Source organism: Miniopterus natalensis, chromosome 12 (assembly GCF_054644295.1).
Source record: "Miniopterus natalensis isolate mMinNat1 chromosome 12, mMinNat1.hap1, whole genome shotgun sequence".
NCBI lineage: Eukaryota > Metazoa > Chordata > Mammalia > Chiroptera > Miniopteridae > Miniopterus > Miniopterus natalensis.
The window spans coordinates 9,601,786-9,628,805 of NC_142092.1; the positions used below are offsets into that span (position 1 = coordinate 9,601,786).

The 27,020-nt window shown below is 42.7% G+C and overlaps 1 protein-coding gene across 1 annotated transcript in view; it reads right to left on the minus strand.

Annotated features, from left to right (window-relative positions):
* AOPEP (aminopeptidase O (putative)) overlaps positions 1-27,020 on the minus strand; it is a 296,713-nt gene that overhangs the window by 230,637 nt on the left and 39,056 nt on the right. The window lies entirely within an intron of this gene.

Sequence of the window (27,020 nt, forward strand, 5' to 3'; positions counted from 1 at the left end):
AGGAGACATGAAACTGGAAGAACAGGGATGTCACCCACTGAGGAGGAAAGACTCAGGGATGGCAAATCTGGGGCTGGGCGGGAGCATCAACATATTAAGTTTGAGATGCTATTGAACGCCCAGCGGAGAGAAGCCAAGAAGGCAATAGGCCATAAGGTTGACTAAATGGGGAACGGGGAATGAGCTTCCCTCGATAGCTGGTGTTAGCACTGACAATCCTCACCAGCTGTGATCTTTACCTGCTCACACCCAGCCAATGCCTTCCACTGCTCTCTACCTAGCCCCAAAGGCAGTAAAGTAAAATTCATCTTAGAAACAGATTTTGGAGAAGGGGCTTAGCAATCACCTTTTTATGCCATTATTTTGACTAGAGTCATCTTTTGTTGTCACACTGGGGTTGCTATTGGCATCTAGTGGGTGGAGGCCAGGGATGCTGCTAGACATCCTGTAGTGCACAGGACAGTCCCACAGCAAAGGATTATCTGACCCCAAGGTGCTGAGGCTGGGAAACCCTGATTTATACATATTCTAGGCATTATCAAGAAAATATACCCACAGTTCCAGGAAACAGTTTGGGGGTTCAGCTCATATTACCAAGGCACGGGGATATAAAGTAGAGTAAGGAATATACTTAATAACACTGTAAAAATTATGTATGGTGCCATGGTGCCAGGTGGGGACTAGCATTACTGGAGGGATCACTTCATAAATTATATAACTGCCTAACCAGTTTGCTGTACACCTGAAACTAATGTAAAATAATACTGAATGTCAAGTGTAATTGAAAAATAACAAAAAAATTAAAAGTATAAAAAGCATATGACAAAGTTCAACATCCATTCATGTTAAAATTTCTCAGCAAACTAGGAATAGAAGACAGTGTACTCAACCTGGAAAAGACATTCACATCATACCTACAGCTAACATCATACTTAATGATGAAAGACTGAATGCTTTTTTTCTTTAAGATCAGGAAGAAGGCAATGATGTCTACTCTTACTACTCCTATTCAACATCATACTGGAAGTTCTAAGAAAGCAGTAAGACAAGAAAAAGAAAAAGTCATGAAAATTAGAAAAGAATAAAGCTGTCCCTATTTTTTGACTCCTAGACTAATAAATGAGAAATAAGATGAAAACAAAAAAGGTCAAACCACGAAAATGTATATACCTATACATTAACTATGAAAACTAGAACCCCCAAATCAAAAAAAATACCATTTATATTAACTCCAAAAAAGTGAAATACTTAGGTCTTGATTTAATAAAGCATGTTTAGGGTATGTATACTGTAAACAACAAATCACTAATGAAAAATATCAAAGAATACTTAAATAAATGGAGAGACATGTTCATGGATTGGAAGGCTCAAAGTAAGGACTCACAATAAAGATGTCAACTCATCCAAATTTATCTTTAAATTTAATGCAAACCCGATTCAAATCCCAAAACATTTTTTGTAGATATGTATAAGTTAATTCTAAAATTTATATGGATAGGTAAAAGAACTGGACTACCCAAAACAATCATTAAAAAGAAGAATAAACTTGAGAGAATCATACTACTGAAGCTTTATAATAATTCTTAAAGTTGGGTAATCAAGGCAGGTGTGTTACTGGAGAAGGCAGACACATATAGACCAATGGAAGATATAGAAAGTCCAGAAATAGACCCAAATAAATAGGGTCATTAAGTTTTTGCAAAGATGCAAAGGCAATTCAAAAGAGAAATGGTAGCATTTCAACAAATGATGTTAAAGATATTAAAATATCATTGGAAATACAGGGTCAATAAAATGAATCTTGGCCTAAACCTCATACCTTAACAAAAAATTACCTAAAAGTGATCATAAATCTAAAGCATGAAAAATATAACTTAAAAAAAAAATAAAAATAGAAAATCTCCATGACTGGAGTTACTAAAAGAATTTCTAGACATGACATCAAAAACACAATCTATTTTTAAAAAGCTTGATAAGCTAGCCTCCCTCAAAATTAAATCATTTGTTCTGTGAAAAATACTGTTAAACAATGAAAAAACAAGCTACAGACAGAAAATATTTGCAAATCACATATCTGACAAAAATCTTGTATCCATAATAAACAATGAACTCTTAAAGCTCAACAGTAAGAAAACAATGAATAACGGAACTACCTGAACAGATACTGCACCAAAGAAAAGAAGCATATGAAAAAAAAAATGTTCAACATCATCAACTATAGGGAAATGCAAAGAGAAACCACTACATGCCTGACAGAATGACTAAAATTTTAAAACTAACAATATGATGTGTTGACCAGGACATAGAGCAAGGGGGGACTCCTATGTACTGCTAATGGGAATTTAATATTGCAAAGCCACCTTGCAAAAATAGGTAGCTTCTTATAAAGTTAAATATATACTCTACCATGTGATCCAACAATCTCTCTCATAGATATTTACCCTAGAGAAATAATAACTTACGTTCAAACAAAAACCTGTACATGAATGTTTATAGAAATTCTATGCATGTCTTACTTATATGGGAATTACATTTTCTTTGGAAAAGGTGTGTGTACACACACAAACTAGCAGGAAAAAAATCAACCAAATGTGCCCTGGCCAGGTGGCCCAGTTGGTTGGAGCATTGTCCTGTACACCAAAAGGTTCCAGGTTCAATTCCCAGTCAGGGCACATACCTAGGTTGTGGGTTTAATCCCTGGTTGAGGGGTACAGGGGAGGCAACTGATATCCCTCCTTCTCCCTCTCCCTCCTCCTCCCTCTCTCTTTCTCAAATCAATAAACATATGCTCGAGGATAAAAAAAAAAAAAAAAATCAATGAAATGTACACAATCTCATCATGGCTCTTGTAGATAAATACACCCAGTTCCACACTCCCACCCTGCACCACTACCTTCCTTCCTCAAGATCCCCTGCTCTCGATTTGACTGATTTGGGGGAGGGGGGAGATAGAACAAAGACAAAAACAAAGAATGGTAGAAGAATCCAGAAAAAAACACTGAAAAATCAATCAATTCATCAAAGGAGCCTTTGAACTTATAGCCTGGAAGAGACACTGGTACTATCCATAAATAAAGAATTCCCTTTGCCCTCTATTCTCTCCAGTAACCTATTTGGAATTTTATATAGACACTACTTCAACTGAAGCAAAAAGAAAAAAGTTTAAGCATTTGCCTATAAACTCTGTAAAGTCTTTGCTTTTCTTATCTGGTTTAAAGAGAAAGAAACAGCAAAAATCTAATATAAACAAGAGTCAATGCATTTCTTAGAGAGGGCCTGCACCTCTTTAAGTCACTGGGTAATAGAGACCACAGGGCAACAGCTGAGCCAAAGCAAAACCCTGACAACAATAACCCTAAGTAAAGAGCTAAAGTATACATTGTTGGGGGGGATCACTAACATATGTCCTGGGACGGAACTCCCCTAACTGGACTCTTGTCCATCCAATCTTTTCTGCTTATTCATTTACATACAATAAAATGCACTAGTTTAAAGGGTACATTTTGATGAGTTTTAACAAATCTGTACACCCAAGTAACCACACACACCCTGACAGTCAAGGTGTCGAATATTTTCCATTTTGCCAAAGAGTTCATTCATGCCCCATCCCAGTTAATCCGATCTGCTGTCTGTCACTACAGATTTATCTTTTCTGGAGTTTCACATGAATGGAATTATCCCTTATGAACCCTTTCATGTCTGGTTTCTTTCAGCATAATGCTTTTGAGATCCAACTGTGTTGCTGGGTGTATCGTTTCTTTTCACTGTTGTGTAGGATCCCACTATATGGATAGTATGGGATTACCACAACTTGTTTATCCATTCACCTAACGGGGGACATTTGGTTCTTTCCAGTTTAAGCGGTGATGAGCACTGATGTATAGGCCTTTGTGTAGAGATACACACAATTTTAGTTTTAATTTCTCTTGGGGCACTACATAGGAGTGGAGTTGTTGAGTCATTTGGTAAGTGTATATTTAACTTATAAACTGCTAAACTGTTTTCCAAAGCTGTCGTACCATTTTGCATTCCCACCAGCAAGGTATGAGTGTTTCAGTTGCTCCACATCCTTGCCAACACTTGATACTCTCAGGCAGCCTTTTAAATTTTATCTATTCTAATGTGCAGAAGTGAACTAAGGTGTCATTGAAGCTCAATTTGCATTTTCCTAATGACCAGTAATGTCAAGTACCCTTTCAAGTGTTTGTTGGCAATTTGTATATCTACTTTTCTAAAGTCTCTGTTAAAAAAAAATCTTTGGTAAGTTATTTATTGGGTTGTCTTTTGTAATTGAGTTGTAAGAGTTATTCATTCATTAGAAGTCCTTCGTCAAATATATATGTATTGTGAATATTTTCTGCCAGTCTGATGGCTTGCCTTTTCAATTTTCTTAACTATGTCTTCCAAATAACATAAATTAAAAAAAATTTTTAATATATCTTTATTGATTTCAGAGAGAGGAAGGGAGAGGGAGAGAGAGGGACAGAAACATCAATGATGAGAGAGTCATTGATTGGCTGTGAGCCCACAACTCAGGCATGTGCCCTGACAGGGAATCGAACCCCGATTGCCTGGATCCTAGGTTGACGCTCAACTGCTGCCATGCCTAGCTGGGCTGTCCTTTTTTTTATTTTTTTATTAAATATATCTTTATTGATTTCAGAGAGAGGAAAGGTGAGAAAGAGAGAGAGATAGAAACATCAATGATGAGAGAGTCATTGATCAGCTGCCTCCTGCACGCCCCCAACTGGGGATCGAGTCCTCAACCTGGGCATGTGCCCTGACCAGGATCGAACCCCAATCGCCTGGATCCTAGGTCGACGCTCAACCGCTGAGCCATGCCCGGCCAGGCCAAATAACTATACTTAAAAGTCACTTGGAATACTCTGTATGGTTATGCCACCAACTGAAACATAGTAAGTTGTTTCATTTTGCTTTTAATTTTTAGGGATTGCTCAAAAAATAACTAGTTTTATAATTATATACAGTATTTACTTGGCTCCAAAGTAAAATCTACAAAACAAGGTGTAGTCAGGGGAAGTCTAGTTCCTATCACTGTCCCTGCCACCATCTCCTTTTCCTTCTGACATAGTTAACCATTTTTGTAAAATGTATCATTTATATTTCCATTGTTTTTGTCAGATACCAGTGGAACTGATATTTAACACACTATACACACTTTTTCCACCTTGCTTTTTACACTTAACAATACATCCTAAAGACTACCATATGGCTGTGGAGACAGTTTGTATTCTTTTTCACAGCTACATAGTGCTCCATTGTGTGGATGTACCATAGTTTTCCAAAATATATATATTTTTATTGATTTCAGAGAGAGGAAGGGAGAGGGAGAAAGAGAGATAGAAACATCAATAATGAGAGACCCATTGATCAGCTGCCTCCTGCACGCCCCCTGCTGGGGATCAAGCCTGCAGCCCAGGCATGTGCCCTCACTGGGAACTGAACCTCGATCTCCTGGATCATAGGTCGATGTTTAACCGCTGAGCCACACTGGCCGGGCTGTACCATAGTTTTTAAAAAGGGTCCCAAATCTATGGGCATTGGTTGTTTCCAGCCTTTCACTGTGTCAATAAATAACCATGTACGTGAGTATTTTCATATTTTTGCCAGTGTGCCTTTATAATAATTTCCTCGAAATGGGAGTGCTGAATTAAAGACCTATCTAATTTAGTGGATATTGTAAATTTCCCTCCATGGAGGTTAAATCGCTTTGCATTTCCACCAGCAATGCAGATGCCTATTTCCCTGAGGCTCCACAGAGTATGTTGTCAAACTCTTGCAACTTTGCCTGTCTGATAGGTAAGAAAAAATACCTCAGTGCAGTTTTCATTTGCACTTCTGCTGTGATGAACAAAGCTGAGCATCTTTTCATATGTTTAAGAGATATTTGAGTTTCTTTTCTGTGAACTGCTTGTTTATATCTCTAGCTCATTTTTCTGTATGGTTGGGGGGCGGCAGGTTCCTATTCTGTTTTTAGAAGCTCATTACTTTTTGTCTGTGGCATAAATTTTTTCCCAATGAGTCATTTGCTTTCTTTCTTTTTTTTTTAATAAGCAAAAGTATTTTGTTTTCATGTGGTCTAATTTGTCAATCTTTTGTTTTGTTAGTTCTAGATTTTGAAATCAGGAGTTTTCTCCACTTTCAGGTTAAAAAAGGAATTTATTCATGGACTCAATTCAAGGACTCAACACATCTTTAATGATGATCACCTTTTCCCCTTCACCCTCTTATTAGAGGATTAACAAGAGCAGTCTTATGTCCAGTCAGTTCACATGCTGAAAGCCACTCACTCCCCCATTTTAAAAGTCAAACACCTGATGTAGTTCAGGCGGTCATTCTCCTAACGCTACTCTTTCACACACATGAACCCCGGATCACTCAGGCAAAGCACGGGGACATGCATGTGACACTGTTTCCCCTACAGAGCTCCCCTGTGCCACCTGTGGTCATAGAGTCAGACAGTATCCAAACCACCAAGTGCCCCAAATGCCAAGAGAGAGCTTGAGTCAAAGTGTTTTCTCCCCTCCCCACTGAGGGAATGGGCAGCAGAGGAAAAGTGCAAGGGCGTAATGAATTCTCCCCGGGGCAGTCAGCATCTGTCCAGCGGCCAGCGTGAGCGCGGGGCACTCAGACAGATGCTCTGTGGATGTTTTTACGGAAGACAGGGTAATACTGGTAGAGAGAGCAGCTGCAGCCAGCTGCTCGGGGGAATTCTGCCCAGTGCCCTGGCATCACAGGCATGGCCTTGTTTGTGAAGTGCACCCACTTTAGGAATGGGGGAATGGTTTCTTACTTCTCTTTCCAGAGACAGATCATGTTTCCCATCTAAACATTTCTTTACCAATAGGCTTTTGCGAGAATGACTTCCACAACTGCAGTCTGGTATGTGGTGAGACAGTGGATCTCAAAATAAGGCCAAAGAAAAGGTCTGCTTTATTTAATGTTGAAAAATATAAATCAATGATTTCACAGATTTGATAATAATCTAAGAGGAAATAATAATCAGGAATATATGTACATATATATGACCTATTATATGTGTGTGTATATATGTATGTACACACACACACACACACACACACACACACACACACACGGCCTATTTGCTTTCTTAAAACAAGGAATCCAAGTATTTCTAATGCAGGTTTCCTTGTATTACACTTTGAAACACTCTGCTCAATAGTCTAAATCCTCTGAAAGTCTACTTTACCTCCCAAATTTCTTGAATTGCTTCTTCGGTCCCTTGGTTCTGAAACACTCCGATACCCATGACTGTTTTGCTGACAGTTCTATCCCTGGCATCGGCACAATGCCTGGCACACAATGTGTACATCACACATATTTGTTGAATTAACAAATAAAAATCTGAAACAAGTAAACAGCCACATGCAAAAGGATGAAGTTCTCATACTATACAAAAAAATTAACTCAAAATGGATTAGAGTCCTAAATGCAAGTGCTAAAACTATAACACTTTAATAAGAAAACATAATTATAAATCTTCATAACCTTGGATCAGGCAATGGATTTTTAGATATGACAGCAAAAGCACAAGCAACCAAAGAAAAAACAGATAAATTGGACTTCATCAAAATAAAAACTTTTGTGCTTCAAAGGACACTATCAAGAAAGTGAGAAAACAATCCACAGAATAGAATAAATAAACATCTATCACAGCATCTGCCTTCACAAATCCTATAAAAATAGCCCCAGGTACCAACTCCAGAACCACTGCCCATTCGTCCCTCCTTTCCTTGCTTTCCATATCTGATCCTCTCTTTTCCATCTCTTCTCATCTTCTTTCTCACTCCGTTTCTCTTTCTTTTTCTTATCTGTGACTAGGGAATGTAATTTATATTTTTATTTTTTAAAGTAGGACTCTGCGTGTGTTTTTTTGGGGTTTTTTTCTGGCTTTGCTTTTTAAAAAAAATATCACCAGGGAATTTGTTTGGGTTAAAGAGCCTGGGTACCACAGAGTCTCACTATGCCACAGGTCGCCTGCTTCCGTATACTTATCCAAGGCTTATGAGCAGACGCACACAAAGTAGGCCTTTGATCCCGAAAACCTAGGCATCCCACTGGGATGAGAATAAATATTTATCTCTGTTTGCTTTTTTCTGTTGGGGCCTGGTTTCTGGCTTGCTTGATGTCCTATTTGGCCAAAGACCAGCCAGGTCAGGAAAAGATCACTCCACAGTTCCAGCCTTGAAAACATGTGGGAAGAGCCTCCAAACAGTTCCCATATGAATTTTGGAAGGGTCATCTGAGTACACCACAAGTGTAAGGAAGTGTGTGCAAAGAAAAGACATTCTCTGCCCTCACGCTAAGTTAGAGAAGAAAACCAAATATAGAATATTCTCTTATGAGGTTTTTCCATACCCTTACCTAACTAGACAAGAAACATTCTAGAATGTTCTAAGGGGGTTAAAATAGGTATCTGGTGGCTGTAATGGAGAAAGAAGTAGAGGGTTTGAGGTAACACAGACCACAGTTCTCAAATCCTAGTTCTGCTACCTATGAGCCAAGCCTGTAAACTCAAGCTAATTAAAACCTACTTTATAGAGTTGCTGAAAGGTTTTGCATACATGTCACATATGTAAAGCACTGGCACAGTTCCTAGGACACAGCAGCAGGTCAGTTTTGGTAGAAATACTCGACCTGTCCCACTCTCTCTCTACTGTCTCTGGGGTTCCAGAGCTGCAGGTCACTGTACTCATTGATCCTAAACTGAGAGCCACAGGAAAGAAGGCAGTTGTTCTATGGCGCTAAAGTGGACACCTGTCTCTGAGAAAGGGGCACATACCCATCTCTGCCACAAACCAAAGTCATTATTCAATGAAAAGCAAGGTCTATTGAGAGCCAGTTGTTAGCCCCACTGGGTACATTGTGTGTAGGGAAGGAGCAAGCAGGTGCCCTAAGCGGCAAAGATGAAAAATGACTCCTGCAAACAGCTTGGGCAGGCAGGCGTCTACAGCGCTCACTGCTGCCATCACCAGCATCACTACCCATCGCCACCTCGACTTCCCCACTCCCACTGTCGGTATTGCCATGACGACCACCGTGGCCATCACCCCCTCCACTAGTAACATCATCAGCACCATGACCACACCCAATACTGCCTTTTCTCCCTCTTATCACAACCACCACTACCATCATCATTATTACATAGCATCAGTCAGGACCCCGGATGCTAGAGAGAGAATGGCCAAAGGTCAATCTGACTGGCACGCAGCCTTGAAGAAGGTTCTATTTGGAGAACTTCTGAATCATCCGTGTAAAGTGTGTCACACCCATCTCTCTGTATGTACAAAAATGGCTCCACCTAATGCAACTTGCTGCAACAAAGGCCACAGAACTTCAGACAGACTCCCTCCTCCCCTTCCCCACCCACGAGGACGCAGAGCAAGGGCTGGGAGAAGGCTCCCAGGCCCCACGTGTCTCTAGCACGGCCCTGTGCTGGGCTGCTCACTGCGTGCCAGCAGACAGGGTCAGGTCAGGTGTAGTGGGTGAGTCGTCGTGCCTGGGAAGTGGCAGGGCTGGCCGGCCTTCCGCCTGCCAGGAAGAGGCTGCTGTGTACTCGCTGGCCAGGAGTTTTGTTACAATGAATTGGAGCCCACTGACAACACAGCTTTGCCAGCAGTCCTCGGGGAGGCGCATGTCTTGGGACAACAGGGGACATTTGCTAGTGCTCTGCCTGTAGCCACAAGGAAACTGAAACAATATCCTTTTAAAATATCTTTCAGAGAGACGCTGCTGTAGTTTCCTTTGAAGACATAAGAAGTATCTAATAAACTTGTTCACATTTTAAAAAATCGATCACAAGTTTTTGCTAAAAAAAGCTATTTTTATTTCCTTGCTTCCTTGTAACTTAACAGTTATAAACAGCTAAGCTGAATATTTAACTATCCTTTTTAAAGGACTTTTTAAAAAGTAAAGGTTATTCCTAGGCTGACACTGAATATGCCAGGTCTGTAGCTAGAAGCAAATTTTTATAGCTGGTTATAAACCCCTGAAATATGAGTTTATACTGGAAAAGCTGAAGCAACCTTAACTCTAACCACGCCAATGGGCGCCAATTTAATTACAGTCCCAGAAGCAAATAAAACAGTCTCTCTTCTACAGTATCATCACAAAGAACCCATTAACTCTCCAATTACTAAATGAGGAAACAACATTCTCAAGAACCCAAGCCAAGGAGAAAAGAACAGTGCATTTTCCAATCTGAAACCCTGAAACTGGGTTTCAAAGTTTCAGGCTGAAAAGAGGTACCCCCTGCACAGTCCTGTTTACCTCACTTATGTAAAATAAGAGTGTCCTTGCCAAGGCCCACATAAGACTATTTGTTTAACAAATAAAGATGTGTGTTTCCTGGAGTGTTTCTAATTGGGATCTGAGATCCCACCTCCTAAGAAATTCTGGGCTTGGATACCTCCCACATGATGCCTTTGACAATGTGGGGATCCCAGATTGAGGAGAGTGGAAGGTCTGGTGCTCATAAGGGAGCCTGCACATGGCCAAAACTCAGGAACAAATGGTTTGTCTCCCACCAACGCATCCATCACGCTTTCAACAGGAATGAAAACTGGGAAGGTCAAACCAATATCCAGTAGGATTTGTAAACTGAGCCATTCAGTAGGCAAGCAAACTTAAAAATAGTAGCGTGGGGGAGGCCAATTTCCCTCATCCCCTCTGCTCTCTCACTCCCTCCTCCCCAATCTGCCCTGCCCCCCTGCTATCTTTGCAACAGCAGTCAAACAGCCCTGTTTTCAAAGCCACGCTAACATCTTGGGAAACGCCAGGGCAAAATAAAAAATTCTTTGGCGGGGCGTGTAATATAAAACTTGAAGTTGTTCCTGTTAAATAAAAACAGCCATGTTAATTTTGGTGCCATTGAAAACACAGGAAAATACTGCTGCCAAATGAAAAGGGGGGAAAAAGCTTACCAAATGGGAAGCAGTTGTATTTTCAAGACTTGGGAAGGGTACTACAAAAACGAGCGCGCAAAACTGAAAGGGGAAAAAGAAATGTAAAGGATGGTTGTTTAATCATTTTCTTTAATTAAGTTATTTTCCTCTCTTTAATTATTTTCTTTAATTACTTTCCTCCATCAAGGTAACGGAATGCATCCATAATTCCCTCGCGGAGACACGGATTCAGTCTCGGGCTTTCGTTCCCGTGCTGTGTCAGTAACCGGCCATTTTTCCGCTCAGGCCCTAAGCCCCGGGTGCCACCCTGCAGTGACTGCTCTCAGTAACACACTCCCAGGTTTTACAGATTAACTGAGTTATGCAGCAGCAACAACAACAACAAATGTCTGTAGAGTCAAGATCCTATTTTGAGCTTAATTTTGACAAATGGTTGGAAGAGCATAATAACAGAGGCAGAAATAGTTTATTTCTGGTTCCACCTCAAAGTTGAGGACTCTTCTCAGCAGTGTCTCCAAGCATCTCTGAGTTCTTAAACACAGCAGACACCAAGCTATACTTGTAATGATCTAATCACAAGCCATTCACAGGAGACCAGCTTTGGCTGATTTTAATACTGGTGGAAAACAAATGAAGAAAGAAGTGAAGGAAAGGAAAGCTAAAAGACTCAAGACTCTTGAAATCCTCTTGTTAGTGGATTGACGAGATTCCAGAACGTTGATTTTTTGTTGTTATTCTTAAAAATGTGTTATGAGAGAATATTTTTTACTTTAATTTTAATTTCTAGGATAATAGTAACTGTTGTTATTATACCACATATATCATTATTGTTATTATTATTATTCCTGTCTTACTCTTCCCTGCCTAAACTTGTGTCCGTACACTGGGGAAATCACACTAGATATTTTTGGCAAAAAGTAAAATTACTTTCATCACCATTGCTATTCCCAATGCATTCTTTCCATCACTTTATAAATAGCAACTAAATGTCAGCTACATGCCTGGTACTGTGTAGTATGCTGGTTGGGACACAATTCAATGTCAGGTGAATATTTTTCATAGATGGTGTTTTTTCATTCCAAAGCCATGGCCCCCTCAAATTGACATCTTGACAGCACCCCAGATTCTCAGTGAGAACAATGAGCACACAGTAACCTTGGCCTTGAATCAAAATATAAGTTAGGTTTCCCTAGTTCTGAAGTCACTGTGAAATTTTGGTGAATCCTCCAAATTTGAATAAATAGATAGTACCTAAAAATTCACTGCCACTGCACAGCCAGCAAAGCTGCTCATTGTATACCTCCTCCCATGAGTGTGCCATGGAAACCCAGGGAAGGTAAGTGTAGGGGATGGCACAGGGGAGGGCACTGGACGCCCAAGATCCCCTGGGCGGCTCACCAGTTAAGAGACCTCATCTCATTAGATTGTCCATGGAATGAAGCTAAGAGGGGTTAACAGCCTCTTGAAGGGCTGAATGAGAATTTAATGAGAATCAAAGAACTGGGAAAAGTGGTTAAATAAAGTGAATTTCCAGGAACACAAACAGCCCAGTCTGAAGTAAGGAATGACTAAGCATGTGTTAATAAAGTAGTAAAAGGGAGCCGTAATGATCTTTAAGTGGAAAGCCAGTCAGCTGCCCGGCACAGTTGTCAGAGTTAAATATAAGGTTCCAGGATTGGTGAATGAAATCATGGCACCAGGGAAAAGTGGCTCAGACTGCAGGCTCCAGTCCGAGACTGGGGTCGAGTTTCAGCTGTGTCACCTGGGAGAAGGGTAAGACACAGAATTACTCCTTTCTCAGGTTCCTCAGCAACAAAATGCCAGTGATAACAGCTTCCACCCTGTACAGGTTGTAAGGCTCAAATGGGACATCTCATGAGATGTCCTCAGCACAGTGCCGGGCCTGGGGTGAAGGGCTCCTTACACAAATCCTGATTTCACCATGGAGACACCTTTGCACCTTCCTGCACCTGAATTTGGGCTTTTCAACTTCTGAGGGATGAAGAAAACTAGAAAGTGAGCTAGAAGAAAGCAGCTGGGGTGATTAAAGAAAAGGGAAATAAAACTATAAGGAGGAACTCAAAACGACTGGGGTCGTCTAGCCTAGGGAAGCAAGCGCTGCAGGTTTACAAACAAAGCAATAAAGCACCCCGTTATCCAGTACAGGAGCTCGCTCTTCTGCTGGAGTTAGGCCAAGAGGGGAGGTGTACTGTCACAGCAAGAGTAGCAAAGGTTAACTGTAAAAAAGCACTTACCATTTTGGCTTTATGAAGAGTCATTTCCCATGGCCTTAGAGACCAGACAAGCACAAGCCTATTTCCTACTAGGTCAGGCATCCATGTGAAAACACAAGAAAAATGACCCTCCATTTGCTGCTTCAGCTTCTAGCAAGATCATCACACCCTTAAAGGGTCCCAGGGTCCTGCCAAGTGGGGAGATGGAGCAAATGAACAGCAGCTCCCCTCGCTGCACTCGCTGAGCCTCTCAGCCCTTCTGACTGTTCCCTCTAAGTGATGACTGTCCTGACAAACCAGTGTGGGAATCACTGTAGCTGTGTGTGTCTATAGGAAATAACTACTAGGGAGATCAACAGGCTAAATGTGTGTGTGTGTGTGTGTGTGTGTGTGTGTGTGTGTTTGCACACACACAGTGTAGGGGCCTATGGCTTCATTAATTTTGTATCCACTAAAATGGTTGTCCTTTAGAGATTAAAGAAATAATTTGCCATGCTGGTAAAGAACACTTCTGTCTATCGCTTGCCTCCCATTGGTGTCAACAACAAAAATTAGGTTATTCTAGCCAATATGAAACCATAATGGGGTAGCATCCTGGGCTCTGCCTGCACTTTAAAACTGAGTTTTACATGATATGCTCTAGAGTTGGGGGAGGGGGCTGGCATATGGACATTCAATGGAGTTTTAAAAACTGTTTCAACAACTCTGCCACAATCCAGCCAATTCCTTGAGGAGCCTGGAAATTCCGACACATTAGGCTGTTTCCATAACCCACTACTTTCCACCTCCCCTTCTGGCATTTCATTCCACTTTTTCTGTATTCAGATCACGCTTGGCTTTCTGCCCAAGTCTGAAGATTAAAACCATTAAAAATCTCTGTCTTCCCAACATCCTCCTATTTAAAAAAGGAGACAGCATTAGCCTTCCCCTTCATTTTTTTCCTCAATGTGGTTAAAGAATATTTTCCCTTTTCCGCCTTCCAATTTTCTGACTTGAAACCTACACAGCTTATTTTGTGAGACTGGGCGCTGGCCTCTGGCCTGGGCTCAGCGCACTCTGCTGCCCACCCCCGAGTCTCTGAAGTAAGTGTTCTGCTCCTAGAAGCCCAGCTGTGGGTCCCACACCAGCCTGTACCATTCACTCAACAGCAGGGCGCAGCCCAAATAAATAAAACCAGCAGCCAAAATTGTATAAATAATATCTAGTTTTCTTTACCAGAAAAATAAATGGCATTTCTTAATGCTATTTAAAAATTTCATATATGTGGATGCCTTTTTTAAAGAAGTTTTCTTTAAACTTCCAAAGTCACTGAGAATGGGACGTAACCCCAGAGCTGTTAAAATGGGCAGATCTGAAGGCCGCCACCTGAGACCGCTGCACAGGCATCATCGCGGCTCCCGCGCAACGCATTACATGAGGACTTGAACCTAAACAGCCAAGAGCCTCACAAGGACGTGAGGTTTGGGGCGAGAGACTAATTCTTATTTCCATCCCTACTGTACTGTCTGTAGGTTCCTCCAAGTCCTAGTGAACCACACAAAAGTGCTTTTAAAACTTCCCTGAGGAGAAATTTCACGAGGTACGACCTGTCATCACAGCGGGGGGGCGAACGGGGTGAGGCACACCCCAACCGCGCGCAGCACGCGGTGCAGCCGCAGAACCTGTTCGGTGCGCTGTTCACAGCTAAAATACTGAGAACTCAAAGATGCATGTTTTGGGAAAATAAACTTATAACACCCATAGATTTGAATACCATGCAACTAAATAAAAAGATGAGAAAAGGCTCTAAGGCCTAATGATAGAAAAGTCCGGGATATAACCTTAGGTGATGAAAGCACAGTGTAAACGGGGTGCGTGCTCTGCCTTCTCTGAAGGAGAAAAGGAAGGGGTGACAGCGATCCAGTCTTATTGACTATTTATTATTGCATCCACATGAAGAAACACAGAAGATTACACAAAAAACTAGTGCAGAAGCTGAGGAATGAGGGGTTGGGGTAGATGGGAACACAGGTGGGGAACAAAATTAGAAAACAATTCCACTAAAGCAACTTACTATTCAAATGCTTTTTAAGGTTGATTCTTTCGAAAGTATCTTAAATCATTCCTATTTTGGCCTAAAGGATTATCTCAATTAACACAGGCAGGTACTATTTACAAACCACTGTGTATGCTTCTGGGAGCCCCCAGTATTCAAAGGCGAGCAGCTCAGGTGTCACCCGGCCCTGCAGTCCCTCTGGCCTTCCCTGTCCTGGCCTTCCCCCTGACTTGGAGCCTCTCTGGCTCCATCTGGAAGGGACAAGTGTTGACACAGGGTTCTTTCAGATGTTTCCGTCACACAGTCACGCAGGCCTTTCAAGCACAGGTCAGATAATGCCTCTGATACCCTGAGAACAAACCAGAGACAGCTGCTTCAGAGAGGACAGGAATCAGTTTCTGAATCAAAAGTGACAGGAAAAGAGATCAAGGACACATGAGGACATTCCTCGGGCTCCAGAGAGTTAAAGTTAGGTAGCATTGTCATTCAGACATTTGAAGGCTGGAAGGGGAAGGTTCCAGAGCTGCTCACAGACTCTGACAGCTTTCTCCAACCCTAAGTTCTCATGATGCTTCTGTCCGTGAAAGCAAAAATGAAGTAGCCCTTGTCAGTCAGTCTGGGCGCTGGGTTGTAAATGACAGAAGCCCAACTCAGCCAGCTTGGACCAAATGCAGCCCTAATGTGAAGGTTCCCAGATGGAAAGGGTAGGGCACATGGGCACATGCTGTTTCTCACCTGTACTTCTGCTTCTCTTACCTTCTGTGAGACCAGGTTCCTCCTGGTGACTGGAGACATAGTCCAGTCACTCTCATACCACATACCTCTCAGCCTCTTGTCCTTTTCATTACTTCTGGAAATCCCAGGGAAGGCCTTGGGCCAAAGTAAAGTAATAAGATTCCAATACAGAGGTGCCGTGGAGCAGGGGATGATGGGTGGAGGCTGTGTCCCTGGAGGGAGCAGTGGGCAGTACTGCCATGGCCTGGGAGGGTGCTTCCCTCGGACCCTGAGTCAGACCTCGGGAGGCTACCTGGAGGACCAGGTGCAGATGTCTCCTCCAGCGCTTCTGTGAGCCGACGCCATGAGGGAACTGTCGAGGGAAACATCTAGATCTGGGCCCATTTCTTTCAGACTCTGGAGGAAGTGCTGTAGAACAGTGAGATAAACAAGCTCCCTCTCTGTCATCTCTACCTTTAGAAAGACGGTACAGATTTCCTTCAACAGTACGGGGCCTTGCCCAGCCGGGCGTGGCTCAGCAGTTGAGCATGGGCCTAAGATCCAGGAGATCACGGTTGGGGAGTACGGGAGGCAGCCAATCAATGACTCTCTCATCATTGATGATTCTCTCTCTCTCCCCCTCTCCCTTCCTCTCTCTGAAATCAATAAAGATATATTAAAATTTTTTTTAAAAGACTTTATAAAAACAAACAAACAAAAAACAATATGGGGCCTTAGATGTGGGAGCCAAGAAAGAGGAGCTCCCTGGGTAAGGAGCCATCATCTGTATCCTCAAATAACATAAAACTATCCAAGCACTGGTAGGCACGAGGTTGAATCCAATGGGGTCCTTTCTTCTATTCTCTTTCGTCACCCTAACTTCTGGAAACCAGCTTATATGACTTTGGAAGGCAAGAGAGAGACCCAAAGTCTAAAATGATAAATTCAAAGAGATGCAATGGTGACCTGGACCACATAAGACAGGTCTGAATCACTCCCGAAGAGGTCTTCCCAGATAGCACTTAAGCTGAGGAGGTGTCCCCACCCTGCCTAGCCCCACCCCAAGGAGCTGGTCACCAGAAAAGGCACAGGGCTTCAGTAGAGGACACCAGAGGCTGGCAGGCTTTCTGGGTCCGATTTCCTGTGGTAGTCTGGGGACTGGGGCCTGAGCCTCCTACCAGGCAGTGTGCCCTGCTGAGCTCTGGGGCCTATAATCTCCTGATTGCTTGCAGCTCTGCAAGGAGTTATCAAAGCCAGGAAGAAATGGTTTGAAGCCAAACAGAGGGGGTAAGAGAGCTGAGAAGGCTGACTGGGGGTGGAGGGAGTCTGAAGGGTGTGGGGGAGGGCCTAGGGGCTGAGAGGGCTAGGCCAGGAGAGATGAGAAACACGAATTTTAAACAAAAGCAGCGTTTGCAGTTGGGCCCCTCTCGGTAAAGCCCTGCCACGAACGTATTAACCTTCCAAGGATGAGAACGACACCCGGGTCTTGGCGCTGCCTGCTGGGCAAGGAAAGCTTAGGGGACATAATGTCTTCCAGGTGGGTGTGCCCAGGAGCACACAAAGGGGCTTGACAGGTCCTTCAAAACTGACTGTCAAGGTCAAAACAACACCACCTGCAAGTACAACTGAAATATCTCCATCCATCCCACCCCCACTGGGTTCTCTGTTGTTGTTTGTTTTAAACCAAAGCCCAGTTTGAGCAGGACAAGCCCGACAGTTGTTCAAACACATGTATGTGCAACTTACCAGCTTGCAAATGGAGACAGGAGGCTAAAACAAGGGGTGGGGGCAACAAGCTAGCTGCTAGCTCTGAGGGGGCAAGGGGCTGGGGCCTGAGTGGTAAATTGCCTGGCTGAAGGAAAGAGGGCTGAATTCCTCCTTGGAGCACACTCCTGACATGGTATTTGGAAATGCTGTTTTGCGTTGATGGTACATAGAGCAGAGGCGGCTATTAGGAAAATGGGGCCCTTACCCTTGAGATCTGCGTATTTTGCAATTAAAGAGGGGTAAGAGAGGCCCCTTCTGAAGCTTGAGGGCCTAAAATTTAAACGCCTACTGCTGTCCAGGTGCCCAAGGAGTACAAGAAAATCGCAGGCTTCTGATGTAACTAGCTGAAACATCAAAAGAAAATATATGTGTATGTAAATTGCTGAACAAAACTGAATCACCCCCACCTTTGTTCAAAATAAAAACTCCAACCCAATTAAATCAAAGAATGCTAGGGCTCTAACGCACTCTGCAGACAATTCGAAATCAGCCCCTTACTTTTCAGAGAAAGAAACTAGGCTAGGGAAGCCCAGAGATGGCCTGGGATCCCAGGGCATTCCTGGGCCCAGTCCCTCAGGAACACACCTTCCTTACAGTAAGTAACAGACAAGCAGGGAGTATCACCAGGGAGCTCCCCTGCCACCCTCTTTCCCCAGTCCGGCATTCTCACCTGAGAGAAGACAGCAGGGTATGGAGTCTGTGAAAGCTTCCCAGGATGCCCACACAGTCCCCACCAAAGTCACACTGCTCTCTAACACCTGAGCAGAATCATCTGGGCAGATGTGTTAACATTCCAGATGCCAAGACCCTACTACCCCAACCCACGGAATCACAGTCTCTGTGGGCCCCGGTGAGTGCAGGGACCCCAGGGCATGAGCCAAACCACTGGGTACAGACAGAAATGATGGAACTTTTTTTCATAACTGGTTTTCCTCACCCTTTTAAATTCCTGTTTTTGTATTTATAGAGTACCTAATATAGTAACACTATACTAAATATATACAACTTATAAATAAATATCAATATTTGAAGAGGGCAATGTGAAAAAGAGATGTGTAATCAGAAGAGTGTGGGGCCTCCTGCATTGGACTGTGAGCCCATCTTCGTCACCGAGATAAAGCATGGCCCTGGCCCAGGGCTGACACCGCAGAACCTCAATCACCACTTGACCAAATGAAAGCTGGACTCCACAGCCACTGAGCAACCAACTCCAAGGTTACTTCTGATTAGAATCATTTTCCAGTGTGTGTTTTGATTTCTGGGGACCAAGTAGTCCCATGAACTGCACCCTGTAAAGGGGATCCCTGCATATTCTGGCCCTGTTTTTGAGATACACAAGCACCAGGATCTTAAATCAGGGTAATGAGGGGTATCAAAGGCTTTCTCAGAAGCCCTCCAATAAACACTGCCTTTTAACTTTGTTTCATTCATTCGTTTCCTGAACTAATTAACTATAGTTCCTTTTCCCACATTATCAACATTCCACAAAATTAGTCTTCCTTGGAACCTACTATAAAAAAAAACACACACGCTAACCCTTGATTTAGGCTAAAGGTCTCATATTTCTCTGTAGCTACAGAATCATCAGCATTCATCACACCTGTCCATTGATAGGTGTCTACTGAATGAATCCTCGGCTTTGCCCATCTATCCCTTTCCAACTACCAGCTTTCAATAGGATGTTCAGAAATTGCGTACGCATGATAAAAGCCAGAAAATGGAGCTGACTCATTCTCAAGGCAGGTTCTCAGGGTCTCCTTTGAGGCCAACTCAAAAACTAGGATCTGCCAACCACAGTCCCCACACCTTAGCAAGATGGCTTCTGAGGCACGGGCCCACTGGCAGGTCCTAAGAGGCACCCCTCCTCCTTGCCCATTCCCAAGTCTTGGCAAGGGAGCCAAGGCACCACTCACGCTCTCCTGAAATGAAATTCTAAGATTTCCATTTCACAGTGAGAAGAGTTAGAGGTTATTTTCAGCAAGCTAACTGGGTAGGTGAAGGGCAGATCTGGCATTCTGTCTTCCTGGAACAATGTCTAGACTTTCTGAGCAGTCACCTCTATAAATAGCATGGTTAGTTAACCAAGAAATATAACATGTTCTACTCTGAGTTCCACTCAGATTAAATCAGGGTGGACTTTTGCACTGTATCCACAAACCCCACAAAGTAATCAATTTTTTAAAAAGTAATCCATTTTTTAAAGGGGTGTTTCCTCACCTCTTTGGCCTTTTAAAGCAAGCACTTCTTTTTTTAAAAAGGCAGCTGGGATAGTCTTCCAGTTACAGTCTAAGGGTGGGGTAATGCGGCGGCAATGTCTTACCCACATTATGCCAACGGGCTCTGCGGCTCAGATGGGGGTGGGTTCCAGCTACATATGAGCTGTGACACAACAGAGGTAATGTTCCCTCAAGCAGAGCTGGTCATACGTGTGCCTTGCTGGAGCACTGTCTCTGGAGTTGGTGTCTTCCCCCAAAAGGAGTCTAGCCTTAAAAGAAACATACACAGCTCTTTGCCCACAGACGTACAGAACACATCCAGAAGCCAGCAGCGTTGGCTCACTCGGACATTTGCAGTGGTTTGAGGAGTGAGAACCAGCAAGACTGGGAATACTCCAACTTGGCCACTTGACACATTGAATTCCATTGTTCATTTTCACCCAGGGAATGTAAGCTCTACTCAGCACTGGTGTTTCTGTAGAAAAATAAGTGGGAGGGGGAAATAAAAGACTTTTCTTTGCAATGGAAAAATGGAAAGGCAGGGCCGACTGGCCATCTCAGACTCAAGGGCTGGAAGAGATTAGGGGCCCATGATGACATCAATAGAGAGAGAGGAGATTGCAAATGTAGGTAGAGGGAAGATTGCTTCAGGAAGGCCTTTCAAAGGCCTGACAAGTTCTCTTGAAGGATGGCCCAGCGGTGTTCTCTGAAGGCTGGACTGTCAGTCTGTGCGTGTGTAGAACAGTTCAAAGAAAACAAAACACTTAAGCATAATCTTTCAGAGGGTGAGGAATCATGGCGTAATGATGATAAAATGCTACTTCTGGATCTGACAAGCAGCACAGCTGTTTGATGGCAAGAAGATTCTGGCTGAGCCAAAAGCTATGAGTTCACTCTGCCTGTTGTTCCAGCAGAAGAGAGAGAGCCTGGTCCCAACGTACTCCTGTGAATCTGTGGCTGCCTCCAATGAGCCCACAATGACCTCTGATCTTCAAGTCAACTCTGTGACACTATGGTTCCCATGGCCAGCCCCTGACGCAGACATGCACACCTCAGAGAGGATGACAGATAAGTCTGAACCCAGGCTCTGTAAGCTATCCAGAATGAGACCCTTTGACTTCTCTCTCTGACTTCCCAGCTCTAAGTGACTTGGGGACATCGTCTATCCTCCTGAACCTGCACTGTAAAGAATGGAGCATAGCCCGACCACATAACTCAGTTGTTGGAGTGTTGTCCCATACACCAAAAGGTTGTGGGTTCAATTCCAGGTCAGGGCACATACATAGGTTGCAGGTTAGATCGTACCAAAGGCAGACGATCAATGTTTCTCTCTCACATCAGTGTTTTGCTCTCTCCCTTTTTCTCTAAAAATCAGTAAAAACATATCCTCAAGTGAGGATTAATAAATAACAAAAAGAATGGGGCATACACACATCCTTCTCACTACCTGCCTCACTGAGTACAGATGGGTATCGTCAAGACTAACCAAATAATTGCAGCCAAGGACTGTCAAGAACATCACTTTATAAATACCAGTTTCTAGTTCAACAAAGATAAATGCAAGAACCAGAACACAGAAGTGGAAAGCCCTTCTCTATAAAATAGGAGGGAAACAAAGTCAAATAATATTCTCAAGAAGAAAAATAAACATAGAACACAAAACGCAGAAACGAACACAAAGAAAGTAACAAAGGGATGGCGGGGCAGGGGGGCAATAAGCCACCTCGCAGACCATGCCACTCACCAGTTCTGTTTGCTCATCGCTACAGCAACGGCAGCGGTGCCAGTAAACAAAGCATTAAAATTTTACAGGAAAAAAAAGGATAGTATGAGCTGTTTCTATCATTCACACCCACCTGTTTGAAAAAAAACAGAAGAGTTATATTGGAAAATGGGTAGAATGCCCTTCAAGATATTTTTTAAAACAATCCATGCAGAAAGAAATTTGAGAATTTATTAGCCTGGGAAACAAACAATAACTATCACAAAGAAACAAAACCCCCACACAGACCCCCAAATCTGCAGCATATCAAAGAGCAGAGGAGCTGGCAGCCTTGGTGAACAGAAAGGTGCTCTCATATACAGCTCGTCAGATTTCCAGAGGAAACAATCACTACGGCTGCACTCTGCCTTGAAACCAGGGGGTCACAGCCCCTGAAATTTACAGGATTATGTAAAAGTATGGCTGTTTGGTTTGGGGCATCAAAAAATTCGAGTAGAATCTAACAAAGAACAAGCAAAGAAAAATTCCCAAAGCTGTGAAACCTTGCTATTTAAGATAATGACAGAAATTTATGGCTGCTTCCTTCCCGGCAGAAAGCAGCACAATTAGAAGGCTGAAAACAAGAGGCCCTTTGTCCTGGCACGTTATGTTTTGCTGATTCCATTACACATTGGCTGGGAGATAAGAATAAACAGGACAACACCCTGTCTAACCCCAGGAGGAGGGAGGAGGGAGGAGGGAAAGCTGGTTGCATTCATTCTTGGGCATGTATGTGCACACCATGTATTTGCAAATTGAGGTGCTTAAGACAACTGCATGCAATAGTCAGGAACTACTCTAAGCATTCAGAAGCCTTTCATTGCACAATCAGATCTTTTAAGAACAAGCTATGTGTAATAGGGAGCTTTATAGTTTCTCTCTACTGTGAAGTGCATTGAAGATATTTAAGTAATTGACGATTATTTCTCGATGCTCTTTATTTACCAATCCGATTTTTGTTCAGTCTTTTAAAAGCTTGAAAATTAGGATGAGCAAACATATAAACACAGCCTCCCTCCCTGTATCAAAAAAGCATACAAGGAATCAATCAACACCTACTGGGGAAAGGAAACGTATTGATCTGAGACTTGTCCCTTCTCCACAAAGGGGGAGTCTCCAGTTCAGGCACTGGTGCTCCGATGTCCTAACAATGGAGAATTTTGCTTAAGGACAGCAGCTGCTAAGTACAGTCAGCTTCTAACTGGCCTGTCAATGAGATGGTATGGCACTGCTGATCCCAGAAAACTGAAAGAAGATTTGACCTCTCTCCACGTAACCCCTGGCTGCCTGAACTATCAATCCCTCCTCCGCCTCTACCACTTCTTACTGGCTCCCCCACTCTTCCTCATACTGCTGTGCGAGTGGCTCAGGTGACCAAGCCCCAAGGGACCATGGAGTCTCCTGGCTTCAAAAATGAGTTTAAGAAGGGGGTGAAGGAAAGTCATTCTAAAAGCTCATTACCCTCCAACTACACTGGGCTTCTTTCTGCTCCTCCAACCCATTACAGTGGTTCCCACCTTGGGGCCTTTGGACTTGAACTTTCTCAGCCTGTGCTGTTTTTCCACCAGGCTGTCATGTGCTGGCTTCTTCCCATCCTCCAGTCTCACTGTAACCGCCACTTTTAAAGAAACCTTAGCCTCGCCACCTAAACAAAGCTACCTGTCCCCAGTCACTTTGTCACTTGCTTGGTTTTATTTTCTTCATAGCACACATCTTGGTTTTGTTTTTATGTGCACTGTCTTCTCCCCTGACTAGAATGCAAGCTCCATGCGGACAGAGAGAGACCTAATCAATCTCAGTCCCCACTGTAGACTCAGCATCTTCAGTCCTACCTGGCACACATTATGGGCTCAACAGAAATTTATCGCAAGAATGAATAAATAAACAATGAACAGATGAACAACAATCTACAGAACCAGTGGGCAAGGTCAAAGCAGAACTTGTGAGCCTTACCGAGCACACAGCTGCCGTGTTGTTTGCTTGCTTGTGGGACCAGGGCTGAGACCCATGTGAATGGCCAAGCATGAGGCAGGGTCATGGAAGATGTGGCTTTTTATTCAAAGTGCTACATAAAAACCACTCCGAAATGATTTGTAGGAGATTCTTGAAACTGAGATAGAAAGGGGGGGAAAAAGAATGTATTTGGACATCAGCAACGTTGTTCTGCCAACCTAATTATGCCCCATGACATGTAATTGTGAGCTGCTGAAAGACAAATGATGAGGCAAAGCATTTATTAAAAACACACTCACAGGTAAGACTGAGGTGTTAATTTTTAAGCAACTGTCATAAATCTGGTTCCAGGGTATTATTCCATTAACATTATTATCATTATAACAGAGTGTAAGCATGATGACGAGCTCCTTTCCTGCGTTTCTCAATACCTAGGAAAGCAGGCTTCCGAGTCAGCCCCTGCTGAGAGCCTGAGAAAGCACCGGGTGCAGTGGAAACAGCAGAACGCTAATTACGCCAACACGGAGACAGCGAGGTGCCCATACAGTGGAGACTCCTGTGAAATGCATTCAGACCTTCATACAGACATCATGGCACACAGTCCATGAAATGTGCATTCCATCGCTCCTTACATGGCACATTCAGCCACACAGAAGGCGAAAATAAAGCAAAACACAAAGCCCACACTTACTGAGAAAAGTATGGGAATGGAACTTTCCACAGTGTTTCAAAAGCAAACTGGTGGTTTTTCTCAGAATCAGATGAAATGAAAGGATCTGTTCCCTGGAACAGGGATTCGGAAAAGAATTGGAGGGGAGGTTAATATTATATTACTAGGTGACAAAAATCATTAAGTGCAGTATTGATAAATGTTCTAGTTATTGTAATGTTTGAAAAGTATTTTGAATTCTAAAAAGACATTTGTGTATTATTTACCTTCTTTCAAACTGATTTGCCATTTTCGTACATTCAAGTTGTACTAATATGTTTTTCCCACTTCACTGAATATCAGAATCAGGCTCTCAAAAACAGACTCGGAGAAAGAGTTTTAAGATTATTCATACAACCCATGCTACATAATATTTAAAATGCAGTACAATCACTACAGATATCATCCAAAATTAGAAATAACTACTTAAAGTGGTTATTAAGAATTTACCCACTTTCGTTCACATGGGAATGTTTAATGTGATTTACTGAAAAAAGAATGCGAAAATGGTTATAAAATGAGTTTCATTATTATGATTAAGACCTAATCACTAAAGAAGTCCGGAGGTATGAAATTTATAATCTTGCATATATGTTTATAAAATGTGAACTTGGAAAGAACCATTTAACTTACCAAGAACTCCTTTGATCTCTGGTGCAAAAGAACAGGACAATGACAAGTTTCAGTGTGGAGGCCTTTTCAGATGGTTCTGACTAGCCTTGGGATTTCTCTAGTCCTACTTTAGGCATGGAGTTGACCTAGAAACTGTCATTTTTGTTCCAGCTTTGCTTTCTAGAGCCCCAAGCAAAGCTGAGACCATAAGTAAGGCAGCAGGATGCTGGGAGCCAACTGAGTCATAAACCCCACTGGGCTGCATGTGGCTCAAGGTGTTGGGATCCCAAGAGAGTCATGCCAAACAAGTGGAATCATTTTAGGTCAGTTAGGAAAAACACAGAGTGTTCCCCCATGCTCCCAACTGGCAGAAGATACCACAATCCCCCCTCCATGGCTCAAATACGGGGAGCAGTAACTAAGCCCAGGAAAATATCTAGGCCAGGGCAGACTATTTCCACAGTCTAAAAAGAAAGGGAAAAAATGGGAGGAAAAATGATATTTGACAACCCACCACAAATGTTTAAATGTGAAGTTCTCCTGTTCCTCAGCATGAAAGCGGTCTTACCGCTGCTACGTTATTATCAACATCACATTTTTGACATTTGTGCCGAGTACCATTTAGCCTTACAGTACTTAGGCTTATTGCTTTAAAAATACAGAGTTAAGCATGTTTAAATCACTTTAAATATCTCAAAAAGCAGCAAACACACAGCCTACCTGTTCAGGCACGCAAGCTTGCAAAGAAAAGCTTTATAGAAGGGCCCGCAGGTCAACAAGCTCTGGTTTTGGCAGACTGACGTCAGGAAGGAGCTATAGAAAACAAGGTCCTCGGTAGGAAAATTCTCTGCCTTTGCTCCCCTCAGGTCAGAGCTTGGAACTGTTAGCAAACATGCCCTGAAAAACTGTACTCTCATAAAGTGCTAAAAACTCCCAAATAAATATGGCCCCTCAAAACTGTGTACAAATGAGAAACATTTAATGAACAACCCTTTCTTTGCCAATAATTCTGATTAAATTAAGTCCAGCAGACTCTTCAAAGGGACCAAAGAAGCCCCCTTGTTAAGACGAATTCTATATATAGACATCCAAGACAATTATAGGATGCATGTAACCAAATATATATAATTATCCTAGTTTCTACATTCCCATTATCTTCATAAATATAGGATAAAAATCAGTCTAAATGACTTTCTCAGACCTCCTCAAGGATTAAGACTAGCCAGCCAGCTTTTAAAAAGTATACGTATATAGTAAAGATCAAAAGCAAATGTTCTGGACAGTTCTTTTCTACTCATGGGTTTTACTAAGAATGTGTGCAGTTTTCAGGGAAAACACCACAAATGACAGCTGTTCAAAAGCATGGAAATTAATTGGCAGCAGGAATCTCCTTGACTAACAGGGAAAAACTTAAAGTCACATGTTTTGATGAGCTTATTTTCCATCCTTAGTCAAGCACATTCACTGTTAATGATTAAGATTTTCAAACAGAAACACAACCAAGTAAAGTCCCGAGGACATAACCAAGTAAAATGCTGACTGAAACCCAGCTACCTATTACTGAATGAACAATGGCATTAATGAATGAATTTTAGGTGTAAATAATAGATAGGAAAGGTTCATCTTGCAGGCCTTGATTTTTCTATAGGAACTAAACTGAGACAACAATAAGAGCAATGTATTTATTGTATTAAAAATTAGTAGCAAGGCATGTATCTCCTACCCCTACCCCACCTCAGGAAGCCATCTGCTCTGAGCCGCTTTTCTAGCAGTGGCGTGGGATTTATACTGATCCATCCACAGTTTCTCTGACAGAGGGGCTCTCAAGGCATTGCCCTTGTGACCAACAGTGAGAATGATGAAACAGCTGGTCAGGATTAGGCGAGCAGCCTATGGCCCTGGACCCAGGTTGTATCACCCTGCCCAGAGCTCCGACCTTGGGGTCATTAGCATTATGCTCTCACCACCTAAACTAATCAGCCACTGATCAGCCACAATCCAGCATACATCAATCTGGGGGCACAATCTCTTCTAAATCCCAGCAACAATGTCATTTTATTTTTAAGGCAGCT